Consider the following 16,031-nt stretch of genomic DNA (forward strand, 5'->3'; position numbering starts at 1 on the left):
AAAGATGGGGTGCCCGTGAGGAGAAGGCAGGCGACGGCTGACAGCCACTAGCTGCATGTACTCCAGGAAAAAGGGGGGGGGAGGCAGGGAGCAGATTGCCGCTCTGCGGCACCCCAGGAGCCAGCCTAGGTCCAGCAGGGGACTAGAGGCCCAGTATGGGGGGTCAGGCACGCAGGAGACCATTGGGTGGGGGGTGGGGGACGTAGGGCTGGAGAAGCCACTCTCTTACCACAGCCGTCTTCACCCTCGGTCCATTCCAGCAGGGTCGCCCCTTCAGCTACTGGCACCGTAGTGGCAGGACGCTGGAAGAGGGACTTGGCGTGCGGGCGACCCTTGCGCTGGCGGGATGTAGGGGAGCGAGGCTGCCCTGATCCACCTTGCCTTCTGTGGGGGAGGCAGCAGTGCGGGTGACCGGCACTGGCGCAGCTCAACCCCGGGAGAACAGAGAGGTCTAGTGCGACTCTGTTATCCCTGATGATCTGGAACAAAAAGAAATAAAAAAGTAAAAATCTAAAATTTAAACAAGGTGAAAACAGCCCTGCAGAGCAGGGAGTGTCTTGCCTCCTTGGACACTAAGCAAAAAACTGGCTGCCTCTCTCTCCAGGCTGAGGGTATAGCTGTGGAGGAGGGGCTTAACAGTCTTCACTTAGTGTCACGCCTCCTATGGAGATGAGCTATACCCAAGGTCTTCTGTGTCCCCCAAGGAAACTGGGCGAGAAAAGACATTTGTCCGTCCAGTTCGGCCTGTCATCCTGATAGTTGATCCAGAGGAAGGCAAAAAAAACCCTGAGGTAGAAGCCAATTTTCCCCACTTTAGAGGAATAAAAAATTCCTTCCCGACTCCAATCAGGCAATCAGAATAACTCCCTGGATCAACAACCCCTCTCTAGTAGCTATAGCCTGTAATATTATTACACTCCAGAAATACATCCAGGATCAGACATATAAACCAAGAGACTGCAGAAGTTCATATCCCATTGTGAGAAGTAATCAAGTTTCAGACAGAAACCGGTCAAGTGACTGGTGAACGTGATTCATTTCCAAGACAAGCAATGACCAAGCTTTTTTTTTTAAATGTATTTATTTTTTATGCATCTTCTTACTAGCCAGGAACTGGATTCTGATGGTCGACATTTTTTTGCCAGCGAGAGCCATCAAGTCACAGCCCCTTTCTAAGCAGACACGGGGGACAGAATGGGGGCAAGCTCATGTGAGGTGTGCTTTTCTGCCATGGATTTCGCCGCAGGAGATGCCGCATGTCTTGCATGGAGGTTTGTAGTCGCTCCAGATATCACTGTTTGCAAACGGTGAAATCCGCAGCACATATCAAAATTCACAGGGTGACAATTGCAGCTTGATGTGGCAAATCCACATCGAAATCTGAGTGTAGCCCGTGCTGTGGACCGCAAATTGCGGTCCGCAATGCACGGGCACCGCTCGTGGGGCAGCCACATGGGGATCGTCCGTGATCCCTCCGTACCGCAAAAAGATAGAGCATGTTCTATCTTTTTGCGGTGCAGAGACATGGAACGGAACGGAACCCCAGGAAGCACTCCGTAGTGCTTCTGTAGTGTTCCATTCCGCATCTCTGGATTTGCGGACCCATTGAAGTGAATGGGTCCGCATTAGTGATGCGGAATGCACAATGAACGGTGCCCGTGTATTGCGGATCCGCAAATGCGGTCCACAATAAGGAAGCGGGCAGCACACGTTCATGTGAACGAGCCCTAACACATGCTGCCATCAAATCAGTAACAGAAAATGTTATGTGAGCGGCTGCCTGCTCCCATTTGGAACACAAACTTGATCTGAGCATGCATGCACACGGCCTTGAATAGGTCCGCAATCTGGAAGGTCTGTGCGGAACGAAAGCCCTACAGAGTGCTTCCGTGGGGTTTATGCCCGTGCCTCCACACCGGAAAAAAGTAGTGCATGCAGTGCAGACCGTCAGATGCGGATCATGGACCCCATTCAAGTGGCGACCCTACGGTCGGTGCCTGTGCACTGTGGACCACAATTTGCGGTCCACAGCACGGGCCCGGCTGTCAGACGGTGGTGTGCATGAGGCCTAAGGAGGATAGCATTGGGCTGACAGCTACCAAAGATGTATGGGCGGGGGCGTGGCCAACTGCCGTTGTGGCTGGGCGCATCTAAGAGCAGCTCCGGTTCCCATCATCAATCCTGAGCCATCCTGACCTTTACACTTGCCGAATTTCGACCTGAAAGGTGTCCCTGGGTCTACAAAAGTGCCAGATCAGGATCATGAGCCCCAGCAAAGCTCAGATGGCGGCAGAACGCCTTAAAGAATTCGCCAGACAAGACGCCTAACATGGCGCTACAGCTCCCTCACCAACACGTGCGAACAGCACCAGGAGCCAGGCGGCACAACAGTCACACTCCGATGCAGAGCCTGAGCCGGAGTTTACCCTGCAAACCTCACACCAACAACTAATGGCGGCCATAACAGGGTGCCAGGTCTCCCTGACAGGGAATATAGAAGAGGTTAGGGTGGACTTGGGTCTCTTGCGCCAGGATGTGCAACAACTGCGCGAGAGAGTTAAGCTTACCGAGACGCGAGTATCAGACCTGGAGGACTTGACTAGCCCCTTACCGGCAAGGCTTGCTGCCTGTGGAAATGTACCGCCAAAAATGCGATGATCTTGAAAATCGCGCACGGCGCAACAATGTGCGCATCATCGGCATGCCAGAGCGGGCGGAGGGCCCAGATCCAGCAGCTTTCCTGGAAGGATGGTTTAAATCGGTGTTCCCTAATGCTGCTTTTTCATCCGCATATACAGTTGAAAGAGCGCACCATGTTCCAGCCAGACCACTTCCTCCTGGCGCCCCTCCAAGGCCCCTTCTGGCCCGCATGCTAAACTGGCGCGACAGAGATCTTATTTTGGCGCAAGCTAGGGTCACACAAACCATCTAGATGGGATCGGCGAACATATCTTTGTATCCAGATTTTTCGTCTCCATTAAACGACGCCTCAGAGAGCGGAATTTCAAGTATTCAATGGCGTATCCGGCACGTTTACGTGTAGTGAACGGCGAAAAGTCACTCTTCGCCTCAGCAGGGTTGGAGAAGGAGGACTGGCTATCTGGGAGACCCCGCCGTTCCCCTCCCAAGTGATTGAGCTTGAAGATGAGGCCTCCATGGGCAAACATAAGGGAGATGAAAAGGTTCCTGCAAGGACTGCACTATAACCATTGATTTACGGTTACCTTGGTTCGGTAACGTATTGCACTACATCTCTGTGTGGACTTCGGGACACTGAGGTTTATTTATGTGATACTAAATATGTATAACCCTCCTCCAGCTAGTCTCTCGCTGCTCCAGACAGCGGCGGGGTTTGCGGCACAATTGCCATCAGCCGGGATTCTCGGCATGGGAGATCTTAATTGGCCCCTGGACGAGTCAAAGGACAGGTTCCGCAACCCGTCCAACAATTCTATCCACCGGTCATCTAATACGGCTCTGGCGCGCCTGCTGTCTGAGCTGGGATGGATTGACATATGGAGGAAGAGGTATCCGGATTGAATCGAATTTTCTTGTTTCACTCCCTCTAGGGGAGCTTTATCTAGGATTGATTACCTCTTGGGCACCCCTGGCACCTTTATGGCAATGCGGGACATACATTATGGGCCCCAGGGTCCGTCTGACCATGCACCTATTATGGCCTTGATCACCAATCCTTACACTGCTGCTCGCACTCCCAAGCAACGCATAAACCCGTTCTGGCTATCTTTAATGTCTCTAAATGATCGGGTACCTGACCAGCTTCATATCTTTCTTGCAATTAACTTAGCTGACACTGACCCGGCCTTACTGTGGGAGACACTGAAGGCCTTCCTGTGAGGGTGCCTTAAATCTTCCATTTCTTATATCAAGAAAATTCTCCCGTCGTACGGAGGAGGATTTGGGCACAGTGCAGGAATGCAGAACTGGCGTACGTCACTAATCCTACAGAGGAGAACAGGCTAGACTGGATGCTGAAGGGCAGACATTACATGAACCACTTAAGGGAAAAAAGTGATCGCAAGATGCTATTCTTGCAGCAGCAGACCTTTGAGCAGGGTAGTAGAGTGGGTAGAGTATTGGCGCAGGTAGTACGTAGGAACAATATGGCTCCACCGATATTACGCATTGCGGACAATAGTGGGGTGGTGATATCTGAGCCTGAAGGCATATTAGACCGTTTTGGGGAATTTTATCTGGATTTATATAGCTCTCGGGTTCAGTACTCTACTCATACATTGGAGGAGTACCTCCAGGAGGTCTCCTATCCGCAATTATCCGCACCAGATAGAGAGCTGTTGGATGGGGAGATTACATTGGAGGAGGTAAACGAGGCGATCACGGGATTAAATTTGGGAAAGGCCCCGGGACCGGATGGGATCCCGTTGGAGGTGTATTCCAGACATGTGGACATTCTTGGACCGCAGCTCCTGCGCATGTATAAGGTGTCTTTAGCTGGTGGTGCGCTCCCGGAATCACTGTATGAGGCTTCCATTGTAGTTCTGCTAAAGCCCGATAAGGACCCCTTGGAGTGCGGGTCATATCGCCCTATATCACTGTTAAACTTAGACTACAAAATTCTCACCAAATTATTAGCGAACAGATTGAATAGAGTAATATCATCTATCATACACGAAAACCAGTCCGGCATTATCCCTGGCCGCTCCACTTCTAGTAACATAAGAAGGTAAGAAGGGCACAGGTTATTGCTCAGCTTGGATGTGCGGACCGGAAACAATGGGCTTTGGCGGCGCTAGACACTGCCAAGGCGTTTGACTCAGGTGAATGGCCTTACTGGATACAGGTCCTCAGGCACTTTGGCTTCGGTCCCACGTTCATCAGATGGGTTAATATCCTTTACAGTTCCCCATCTGCGAATATTATGATTAATGGATCCCTGTCATCAACATTTAAACTATATAGAGGAACCAGGCAGGGCTGCCCTCTGTCTCCCCTTTTATTTGCGGTAGCCATTGGCACTGAGGATCTGCCAGGATGTTACTTTGAAAGGTATAGCTCTGGGAAATAGGGAGGATCGGTTAGGCTTATATGCCGATGACCTCATTATACATGGATTCAGTGGAATCTACATTGCCCAGAGCAATAACTCTTATTGAGCAGTTTGGCTCTGTCTCTGGATTATGTATAAATTGGGCAAAATCGGCCATCATGCCTTTATGGGCCTCGGCCTGGCCGTCCGTATATTATAATTTGATGGTAGTAGACAGATTTAAGTATTTAGGTGTTATTATTACGAAAGACCCAGCTATCTCACATGAACTAAACACGATCCCCTTGGTGTCATATTTCGTGGATAAATTTAAATCTTGGAACACCTTACCGCTGTCCACCATGGGGCGGATAAACCTAATCAAAGTGATTCTCCAACCTAAAGCTCTGTATCTGCTGGAACATGCCTGTGTACCAATCCCACGTCCATTTTTTGATAGATTACACTCGATCATGGCGACCTTCATATGGGACAGGAACAGGCGGAAACTGGCCATTAAATCCCTACAGAAGAGCTGGGATAAAGGGGGGGGGAGGGGCGGCCATGCCAGACTTATTTTTGTATTTCCTCATACATGGGTGACCCGGGATGTGCTTCCTAATTCTGAATATTATTTGCAGGAGTGCTTGCGGCTCTCCACTCTATGGCCCGTTCTTGAAGGCCTTTAATCTGTATCAGGTTAGTTTTTACAGATCCATAGACTTGCGTGCCAGGTGTGGAGAGCTGCAAAGATTATTATTTATTATTTTTATTATTTATTATTATTAAAGCGCCATTCATTCCATAGCGCTGTACATATGATGAGCGGTGCACATACATAATACAGACAATTGCACTAATCATAAACAAGACGAGTTACAAACTGGTACAGAAGGAGAGAGGACCCTACCCGTGAGGGCTTACAATCTACATGGTATGGGAGAAGGACACATTAGGTGCGAGTTAAGTTGGTCATGGCAGTATAGAGGCAGCAGGGTCACTGGTTGTAGGCTTGTCTGAAGAGGTGGGTTTTCAGGTTTCTTTTGAAGGATTCCAGTGTAGGTGAGAGTCTGATATGTTGGGGTAGCGAGTTTCAGAGTATGGGGGATGCACGGGAGAAATCTTGGAGTCGATTGTGGGAAGAGGCGATAAGAGGAGAGGAGAGAAGGAGGTCTTGTGAGGATCGGAGAGTGCGTGCGGGGGTGTATCGGGAAAGTAGCTCAGAGATGTAGGGAGGGGACAGGTTATGGACGGCCTTGTATGTATTTGTTATTAAAGATGCAGCAATACAATGACCTACCGGATGATATTCCACTGTGGAATAACCCACTACTTCCTCAGCTGTTACATTGTGAAGGGGAAATTGTATGGAAAGGATATGGGGTACACTATCTGAAAGATCTATATGAAAATGGCATTCTATTCTCCTTCTCTCAGTTACAGACCAAAGTTGGAATTTTGAGACCACATTTCTTTAGATATTTGCAGTTGAGACATGACCTCTCATTGGGGTTTTTAGAACTCAGGGGCCAAGGGGATTGATATCTGCCCTTTATACACACCTGCTCAATCTCAAATTCTCAGCTTCTCCCTTGGGTGCGGAGTGCAAATGGAGGGGCAACATACCTACTTTGTCAGCTGAAGAATGGAGCGAGGCCTTAGAGGCTCCAGTAGTTGTATCACCGTCACTGACACAACTTTTGATACTACACAGATGTTACCTTACCCCGACTAGACTTTTTAAAATGGGTAGGAGGCCCCATACGGGATGCCACAGGTGTGCGCTGTTAAATGCGGATTTCTGGCACCTCGTGTGGGACTGTAGTCACATTCGCCCATACTGGAGGGCTGTAATTGATGTCATATCCACCTTGATCCCAGATACTCTAGAGGTATGTCCCAAAGCCTGTCTCCTAGGAATTCTTGAAGATGATTTGCGATCACGCTGTACAATCACTTTCATTAGGGAGGCTCTCTGCCTCGCCAGAAAGGCTATTGCTCTCAGATGGATGGCGGACAGGCCCCCCACGGTTGGCCAATGGAAACCCCTAGTCAATAACATAATTCCCTTTGAGAGGATTATCTATTCCCGCAGAGGATGTCCTCAAAAATTCCAAAAGATATGGGGACCGTGGTGTGCCTCTCCGCTGACTGTCATGGCGGCCCACTTACCCTCTATGGTGCAGTAACCTTGTATATCTTCCCACTCGCTATTCTGGAATCTAGGAAGGTACTCATTTAAAAGGAACCACAACACAATTTGGGACTGTTAACAAGGATGTTTTATTAACGTACTGTACTATCGATGTATCTTTGCTCTTACTTGTCACGATGTTGTAGAATTCTGATCTGTACTATGAGATGTGTAACTCACCACATACTTTTCTGAATGCTCTACAACGTACCTTGCTTGTTATTCTTCAATAAAGCGAGTTTTAAAAAAAAGATGTATGGGCGGCTTTAAGAACGTTGTAGACTCTGACCCAGATGACTCAATGTCAGGAGTGCTTGACTTCTGCATTTGTATATTTGGGTCATGATCCTCTGACTAGTCTGGGAAGGAACTTGTGATACAGATAACATTGAGGACCTGTTGCATTTATCACACCCAGATAGAAATGTCCACAATTGTCCTGCAGAGATGTCTCAGGCAGATATGGAAATGATTACAAGTATGATCTGGTTACAAACTGGGTCTTGCCACAAGAGGGCGTAAAAGTGCTCCCCCTTCCCCCCCACTGTCCTATAATATGGCTCTCTCTCAGAGGCTCCTTTTGGGTAGAGCACCTCTTGGTGAGAGATCGTTGACTGCTAGACATGCCTCTATGACACACTCGAAGACATTTTGCCCAGTTGACAGACTTTCACAGGGAGCGCATCATTGAGCTGAGAGAAGCAGGATGGTCATTTTAACAAATTGCCTGCCATCTAGGCAACTAATCCAGGTTGTTTTTGGGATCTGACGATGGTCAGGTTGAGTGTGTGGAGGCCTCATGGTTAGCACTTCAGTCCTGCCTTTGTGGATGACACACTGCCCCAACTGCAGGTGTGATGATCTGGGGAGCCATCGCATACGACAGTCGGTCACCCCTAGTAGTGATACGAGGGACACTAACCGCTCAGCGATATGTGCAGGACATCCTGCCGCCACATGTGTTCCTCTCATGGCAGGGCTTCCAAGTGGCATCTTTCAGCAGGATAATGGAATGTCTCTGCCAGATTGCCACCCTTCCTTGGCTGCCCGGTTGCCAGATTTATCACCATTTATGGGACCAACTAGGACGCCAGCTTCAGCAACCTACAAGTGTGCAGGATCTACAGGCCGAGCTGTAACATCTGTGGGCAAATGTGCCGCATGATACCATACAGAACCTGTATGCCTCCATGCCAACAGTATCTTATCTTGTATCTAGGCTAGAGGCCGTATCTCATCTTGTATCCTGGCTAGAGGCGGCAGCAGGGTCCTAGAGCCTCCTTTCTATTGTACAGTTTTCCCCAACAAACTTCTCCTTTTGTTCTATACACATACAAACACTTGTTCAAGTCAACTCAAGTCACAAGATACAAATCACATGCATTTTCCCTTGACCTACATTGCATAGATGTTAGTCATATGGGCGAGGCGTGTTTTATGGATTTCAGGTAGACCAGGGTTAGCACGGTACCATCTGTATTTTTCTGTGAATGTGTTGCAGATTTCACCCTTTAACCTGTGGCACAAAATGCAGCATCTCTCTTTATAATAGGCATGTTGTAGATCTTAAAATACATAGCATGCCATAGAGTCACCATGGATAAATCCTCAACAAACCTAATCGAATCTATCAAGTTGTCAGTCAATATCCATGAGAATCCGGCCTATAAATTCACTGGGATCTCCTTAAACTCTATTCACTCGTTGTGGCCATCTCACTTTTAACTGCAACTTTGCAAATATACGACCGCAAAGTGTGAACAGACCCTTACAATATGGCAGACAAGTCAAGTATCTGCAAAAAAAAAAAACAACTAAAAACGGCCTCCTGTAATTACATCTTTATGAGCGACTCTTCCATTCTACAACCTATTAACTGTAATTAACCCTTTAAGAACGCAGCAATTTTTTTCTTTAAACTCCGCCGTCCGAAAAGAATAACTACTATTCATACGAGAGCGTGTTTTTTTGGTTTGTTTTTTTGAGAAAACACATTTTTTAAAAGGCACAAGATATAGGTAGATTTAAAAGAATTGAAATAAGTTTGCAAGAATGAGAAAATTTTAAGAAACCTCATCCACATCATGTGAAGAAAAAAAAAAAAAAAAAAGTCTGCTGTGTAAATCGACCCACAGTGTGGATTTAAGGCAGTGCATAGGGTGAAATGGGGTAGTCTGGTTCTCTCATACGGATAACCTATCCTCGGGATAGATCATCGGTATCAGATTGACATTTGAAGAGAACGCAGAGCAATTTCCAGAAAGAGCATGTAAACAGCTGATCGGTGCATTGCAGAGAGCTGGAAATCACATTAGCAGGAGAGTCTATGCAGCCCATAGACTTCTATTATGACGGAATGAATGATGAACTGCCTCTACTTGCATTCCGTTATACATGCCGTCATAGAACTGCTTTATGGTCCGTGATAACGGAATCCATAACGCAAGTCACCTTTTACCAGTAAACGAAGCGCGAACGAATTTTAGAACCTGAAATTTGCTCATCTCTAGGCAGCACTCAGATGGCCAGATTATCGGGAATGAGCATTCGCAGGAACAGTTGTTCCTGATAACCTGGACGATTTTTAGTTTGTCTAAATCCACCTTTAGGGCTCATGCACACGAACATATTTTTTTTTCCCTTTTTTTTTTTGTAGCCTGTATGCAGAACCATTCACTTCAATGGGTCAGTAAAAACAACGGAAATGACTCCATGTGCATTCCGTATGTCCGTTCCGCAAAAAAGACAGAACATGTCCTATTCTTGTCCGTTTTGCAAGGACAAGGATAGGCATTGTTACAATGGATCTCCAAAAAAACAAACAAACAAAAAAACGGATGTCACACGGAAGTCATCCGTATTTTGCAGACTGCAAAATACATATAGTCCCGTGCATGAGCCTTTACACTCACAGACCTGTGCTTAAAACCACTTCTGATAGCTTAAGTATGTGCACATATCTCTGCAGGCTATCAAAATTCAGATATGTGAGGGTAAGTAGTGAATATGACAAACACTACAGTCACCTGCCCTAAACAGCTGATAACACGGAACAGACCGCCTCCAACAACATAGGACATGAGGTTGAGAAACTGAAGTAAAGGGATCATCCCACATAAGTGATCCCGAGGACAGAGGGTCCCCTAATCTCTTCTCTAAATGGATCACTAGTGCACCAGAAGGGGCGACCTGGTGAAGCCCAGCAATCCAACACTGATCACCTAGGCCTCATGCACACTACTATGTAATATAAATCCTGCAGCAACCAAGCTGCACAAAGAATAGTAAAGTATGATGAACACTTTCTATAAGGCCTCATGCACACGACCGTTCCGTTTTTTGGGGTCCGCAAACCGCAGATCCACAAAAAACGGAAGCCGCTGGTGTGCCTTCTGCAATTTGCGGAACGGGCGGCCCATTGTAAAAATGCCTATTCTTGTCCGCAAAACGGACAAGAATAGGACAGGTTATATTTTTTTTTGCGGGGCCTCGGAACGGAGCAACGGATGCGGACAGCACACGGAGTGCTGGCCGCATCTTTTGCGGCCCCATTGAAGTGAATGGGTCCGCACCCGAACCGCAAAAAATGCGGCTCGGATGCGGACCCTAAAAACGGTCGTGTGCATGAGGCCTAACACAGCCGGTAAGCTCTTCTAGGCAAGGCTCAGGGCTCTTTGTATTGTTTTAACCCTTTGTCCTTTTGTATGTTCACTGCCCTGTGCAAAGACTGATCCTTCACAATGCTGAAGTTTCTGATCTTCACATCAGACACAGAACGCAGATGGAGACCATAAACAAGCAGGGGGGCTGTGGTTTAGAAAGTAACCGGTGAAAGCAGAAGGACGGTAATAGAAAACCCATGACAGCTGGGACCTTACCAGTACCACAGTGGGGAGGTGCACAGGGGCTGCCTCCTCATACTGACACTGGATCCAGAAAAGTTTCTCCAAACTCTCAACAGAGTTTCAGGACCTGCAGAGAGGAGACGACCCCGCAGCTGGACAGTTATGTCACAGGACTTACCACTAGACACCTACCTGGAGCTCACCTGGCAGTGTCCTCACCCACGGTCATGTGTGGAACACACAGCAGCTGCCCAGGCAGGCCCGGCGTACACAAAGGGGCAGGATTTCAGTGTTCTCCAGGAGGGGCCGTGTGAAGCTGGGCTTCCTGATGTAGGGGTGGTTATTCCAGGCCAGTGTCATGCGTAGCGAGGTGCAGCTGCAGGAAAGGAGAAGACATCTCTGTGTGACTCAACAACGTCTATGTATACAAGTCCTATTTCTATAGCAGTGGATGATAGAAAATAAAATGATGGAAGCAGAAGTCAGTTCACCAGCAGGACTTCCAATCGAATCTGTTATGTGTGAACCAGGGCGGACAGACCCTCATTCTAGGCTTTGTTCACACTAGCAGCACAATGCCTCATGCACACGGCCGTAGGTGTTTTGCAGTCCCCAAATTGCAGATCTCAAAAACACGGATCCCAGCTGAGTGCAAGCTGACATTTTATTTGTATTTTTTTTTAGTCCTGCAGAAATGTCCCATTCTAGTCCACAAAATGGACAAGAATAGGACATGTTCTATTATATTTTTGCAGAATGGACTTACGGATGTGAGGTCCGTATCTTTTGCGGCCTCACTGAAATGAATAGGTTTGCATCTGATCCGCAAAAGATGCGGACCCAAAACTACAGGCGTGTAACATGAGCCCTAATACAGCAAGGCCTATGAGATTTCACAAATCTCACATACGCTTTGCTTTTTCGTTTGGTGTGGACATGGACCTGCCGTGTGGATTTTTAAAGCCCCTTGCAGACGAGCGCGTGTCACCCTTGCGAGTCCGCAGCGCAGCTCCCGGCCTGAACTCCTGGCACTGCTGGGGTCGCATAGCATTATATTGATGTATGATGCTATGTAACCCTTACAGTTCTGGAATGTATTAGATGACACTGACATAATGCTGTCAGTGTTATTCAATACATTCCGGAACTGTAAGGGTTACATAGCATCATAAATCAATATAATGCTATGTGACCCCCGGCAGTGCTAGAAGGTCAGGACCGGAGCGTGACAAACTCTCGTCTGCAAGGGGCCTAAATCTGCAGCATGTCAGTTCTTCGTGGCAGTTCTTCTGTGTGGATTTCACCCTTTTCACTCCAAGGTTGGGTACAACAGCACACCCTTTAGTTGCACCCCTGCCCACAGGTGCCCTGATTAAATGAAACGGCATCCAGTCTGTCCTACTGCTACTCCGATACCTCCACCCCGTGCCAGTCATTGAAAAGAAGAAGGAAAAAAGGAGGAAGTTTATTCAGACACTAGAGAGAAAAAAAAATCCCCTTGTGTCTGACAGTAGGCGCCGACAGTGGTGGTGACTGAAGTATAAGTAGCGCAAGGGTGGCAGCCAAAAAAATGTCCAAGCAGGGCACTCAATGTAGATTTTGAAAAAACAAAAATAGGGGTGGGTGGGGGGGAGGTATAGAAAAGGCGCCAAACCGAGCAAAAATGCACTAAAAATGCACCATGATATAAAAAAAAAAAAAATTGTGCATTTTTGCTCGGTTTGGCGCCTTTTCTATACCTCCCCCCCACCCCTATTTTTGTTTTTCAAAATCTAAAAGTGCCAGTCATTGCACTGGTTGCCCATACAATATACTGTAGAATTCAACTTATACTTCTCACCCACAAAGATCTCTACAGGGCTGTACCCTCCCCCCATCCCAAAAATATATCTACCATCCTCTCCATTCTGCCAGTGACATAACATCCTCCAAAATCCAAACCTCTCACTCCCGTCTTCAAGACTTCCCCCGAGCTGCACCAGTCCGCAGAACTTGGATAATCAGGTTAACCCGCAACGCCCACATTTTTTTTGTTTTATCTTCTTAGGGTGGTCTATCATCCCCCTCCCAGGCTACTTTCACATTAGCGTTTTTTGCGGATCCGTCATGGATCTGCAAAAACGCTTCTGTTACAATAATACAACAGCATGCATCCGTCATGAACGGTTCCGGTTGTATTATGTCTTCTATAGCCATGACGTTTTCTATTGTGTCAGAGAAAACGGATCCGTCCCCATTGACTTACATTGTGCGTCAGGACGGATCCGTCTTGCTCCGCACCACATCGCGGACATAAAAACGCAGCGTTATTCTGTCTGCAATGGGGAGCGCAACCAAACGGAACGGAACCCATTCTGGTGCATTCCGTTTCGTTCAGTTTTGTCCCCATTGACAATGAATGGGGACAAAACTGAAGCGTTTTCATCCGCTATTGAGATCCTATGACGGATCTCAATAGTGGAATTGAAAACGCAGATCTGAAAGTAGCCCAAGGGCTCATGCACACGACCATGCCGTTTTTTGCGGTCAACAAATTGCAGATCCGCAAATAACAGATGGCGCCCGTGTGCCTTCCGCAATTTACGGAACAGGAAGCCCATTATAGAAATGCCTATTCTTGTCCGCAAAACGGACAAGAATAGGACATGACTCATAATTTTTGCGGGGCCACGGAACGGAGAAACGGATGCAGACAGCACACAAAGTGCTGTCCGCATCTTTTGCAAACTCATTGAAATGAATGGTTCCGTATACGGAATGCAAAAACAGCCCGTATACAAAACGCAAAAAACATTTGTGTGAATGAGCCCTAACTCTTCTCCATTCACCTCCTTCATCAAACAGTGTCCACCACACCCCATGAAGTCCTCCATATACCGGCTGGTGGCTCATACAGCCCTATATGTACTCACATAAGATGTCTGGACCACTGTACACAAGAGAAGCATGGGGGCATATTTACTAAGACCGGCTTTTTAGGCTGGTCTTAGTTCCCCCCTCTGCACTGACATCTAATTCATGCAGAGGCGTGCACCTTGTTATAAATTTGGCGCATCTGTAACAGTCCTTGCGCCTGGTGTAAAAACTACACCAGCCTCTATTTCCAGGAGTAAGGCCTCATGCACACAAACGGGTTTTTTTTTCCGTTCCGTATACGGGACCATTCATTTCAATGGATCCGCAAAAACAAAAACGGAATGTACTCCGCATGCCTTCCATATTTTCGTTCAAACATACAACATGTCCTATTGGCCGCAAATCACAACCCGTGGCTCCATTCAAGTCAATGGGTCCACAAAAAAACCTGAATGCTTACGGAATGCATCCGTATGTCTTCCGTATCCGTACCGTTTTTGCGGAACCATCTATTGAAACGTTTATTCCCGGCCTAATTTTTTTATGTACTTACTGTTTAAACATTATTGTATGCTTCCGTTTCCGATCTGCAAAAAACGGATCACAAAGGGAAACCAAACGGAAAAATGAAACGGCAAAACAGAACGGAAACTGAAACACCACTGAAACAAAAAAACGGATCAGTTTAAAATGGACCGCAAAACCATACGGTTGTGTTCAGGAGGCCTAAATATTAGTAAATTTGCCGGGGCTGGAGTCCTGGCCCCAGCCTGCTCAACTGGTGGACGTGACGTAAAACCGGCCGTGCGACTAAATATTGTTGCATGGCCAGGTAAAAAAGGGACTTGTGACTATGTTATGCCTAAAATAGTAACAAGCCCCTTAGTAAATGTGCCCCATTGTTTTTACCTTTTCCATCCCTGATATTTCCTCACAGATTTTAAAGGCTATGTGCACCTTTGGGGGCAATTGTTTTATTATTGCATTGTACTCATTTTGAGCTAAAAATCATGAAGAAATGATTTATAGCCCAAAATGAGTAAAATGCAATTATATATATATATATAAAAAAGGCCTCATGCACACGACCGTATTTTCTTTCCATGTCCGTTCCGTATACGGTCCGCAAAAAAAACGGAACAATTCATTTCAACTTGTTTGCAAAAGAAATAGAAGTTACTCCGTGTGCATTCCGTTTCGCAAAAATATAGAACTTGTCCTTTTATTGTCCGCATTACGGACAAGGATAGTACTGTTCTATTAGGGGCCAACTGTCCCGTTCTGCAAAATACAGAATGCACACAGATGTCATCCGTATTTTTTGCGGACCGCAAAATACATACAGTCGTGTGCATGAGGCCTAAGACTGAGTTCACACTTCAGTTATTTCCATCAGTTATTGTGAGCCAAAACCTATAGTGAATCCTACTAGAGATCAGGTATAAGGGAAAGATCTTCTCCTGTTCCGTGTCTTTGCCCCACACCTGGTTTTGCCTCACAATAAGGCCTCATGCACACGACCGTATGTATTTAGCGGTCCGCAAAAAATACGGATGACGTCCGTGTGCATTCCGTATTTTGCAGAACGGAAGAGCTGGCCCCTAATAGAACAGTACTATCCTTGTCCATAATGCGGACAATAAAAAGGACAAGTTCTATTTTTTTGCGGAACGGAAACAGAATGCACACGGAGTAACTTCCGTTTTTTTCCCGGACCCATTGAAACGAACAGTTCCGCAAAATAAATGGAATGGACATGGAAAGAAAATAAGTTTGTGTGCATGAGGCCTAACTGATGGAAGTAACTGAGGTGTGAACTCAGCCTTTCGCATACTTACCAAGTCTCCCTGAAAGTTCGGAGAAACCTCCTTGACTCCTGGAGAAGGCGGCAAATCTACCGCACATCTCAGAGGGCTGCTTTCTCCCATAAAGCATCCCTCCATGCGCTCCAATTGTCTGTGGCGCCATTACTGACACCTTGTACGCTGAACTTAAAAAAAAACAGAAGTTCGCTCAACACTACTTACTTTGAGACTGACTTTTACACCAGTAAAATGGAGCAACTTAGGCCCCGCCCTTTAAGGCAGAAACCCTAGATGCGGCAAATTGCGCCACTTTTTAGGCAGCC

The 16,031-nt window shown here is 47.0% G+C and overlaps 1 protein-coding gene across 3 annotated transcripts in view; it reads right to left on the reverse strand.

Moving 5' to 3' along the window:
* PLD3 (phospholipase D family member 3) overlaps positions 1-11,386 on the reverse strand; it is a 34,533-nt gene extending 23,147 nt beyond the window's left edge. The window contains exon 1 of one of the 3 annotated variants that reach the window (XM_040406261.1): positions 11,251-11,386. The gene's annotated coding sequence lies outside the window, so the exon portion shown is untranslated. Of the gene's footprint in view, positions 1-11,239 lie in introns of all 3 variants that reach the window. The other 2 variants (XM_040406259.1, XM_040406260.1) reach the window with 2 other exon arrangements.
* Between the last annotated feature and the right edge of the window lie 4,645 nt (positions 11,387-16,031).

This window comes from Bufo bufo, chromosome 8, assembly GCF_905171765.1.
Source record: "Bufo bufo chromosome 8, aBufBuf1.1, whole genome shotgun sequence".
NCBI lineage: Eukaryota > Metazoa > Chordata > Amphibia > Anura > Bufonidae > Bufo > Bufo bufo.